This window comes from Aplysia californica, unplaced genomic scaffold, assembly GCF_000002075.1.
Source record: "Aplysia californica isolate F4 #8 unplaced genomic scaffold, AplCal3.0 scaffold00266, whole genome shotgun sequence".
Lineage (NCBI taxonomy): Eukaryota > Metazoa > Mollusca > Gastropoda > Aplysiida > Aplysiidae > Aplysia > Aplysia californica.
Genome location: NW_004797536.1, coordinates 418,188 through 419,466, shown reverse-complemented (window position 1 = coordinate 419,466; position 1,279 = coordinate 418,188).

The window sequence follows — 1,279 nt, the reverse complement described above, 5'->3', positions numbered from 1 at the left end:
TGTGTGTGTGTGTGTGTGTGTGTGTGTGTGTGTGTGTGTGTGTGTGTGTGTTTAGGCATATGTGGATGTGGTTGTCTTGGACAGTGCAATTGTAATAATAGAAAAAAAGAAAAAACTTTCAAGAAGAACCACTGTTAAGTAAGTGAGGCTAAAACTTACAGTTTGAGACTTAGACGACATAAACAGAAGAGACATGAACATTACAATGCCAACAATAATATGGTTCAGAAAAATACAGGCTCTAATTAAGTCACACTTTGCAAAAAAAACCAACAGAGTTCTTTTTATAAGGACGCACGTATGGGGGACTATATAACACAACATTTAAATAAAAAATAACTGGATGGCCTGAAATCAGAATTATGGCCTGTAGAAATTACCCAAACTCTGTATTATATCATGCTTTAATTATTTTTAAAACATTTCTTTTTGATGTAGGTGCTTTATGTCTCCATCGACACAATTTAATTCATTTTGAAGGCGGGCTTCCGACCCTGCCTGTCAAGACCAACCGGGACTGAGAAGGATACACCTTCTCAGAAAAAGACCGAAGTACACGATACAAATTACCTCCTCCCATCCCCTCCCTGTTCGCCCCTTCGAGAATCGAACTCGGGTCTCCTGCGTCTGTTCATCGAACCGCCAAACCGTTACACAACAGACGTTGGACTATCATGCTCAAGCTGTTGTTTTTTTGTAAACCAAACTGCATAAGGTCATATGAGCACGCGGGACTCATTAAACATTTTCCGTTTTGGTAGGAATTAATTTTGAACTTTTCCCGGGAGGCGGCCGAAGCCTACTCTTATGGATTTTGGACCACCAGGGGATCTTTAACGAGCACAACTTGCACAAGGGACCTCCTAGGTTTAATGCTCAAGTCTAATTGTTTTTGCATTTTTCCCGAAACGACCTCAAGATGATTTAGACGTAGCCTCTTTATTTTCCTGACCCCTACAATTGTAACAGGCTGGAGCTGAGCGCCCACATGAGACGACGCCCACACGACTCCACCCACCCACAGGGTAAAAGCAAAGGGGCGGCATATCAAGCTGCTTTATTTATCAAACAGTCTTGACAGCCCTACTTCCTAATCGTCGATTTGTTATTCTTAAAGGTGTGGAGTGTGACTTGAAACCTAAAGCTGAATCATAAACCAAACAGGGAGTGATAAGCAAGTAAAGAGAGTAAGTTTACAATACATGGGTACTACTTAAGAAAGTTTTTGTGTTGGGTTATAAATGAAAACTTTCTTTAAACATCTAGATTAGACGTTTGA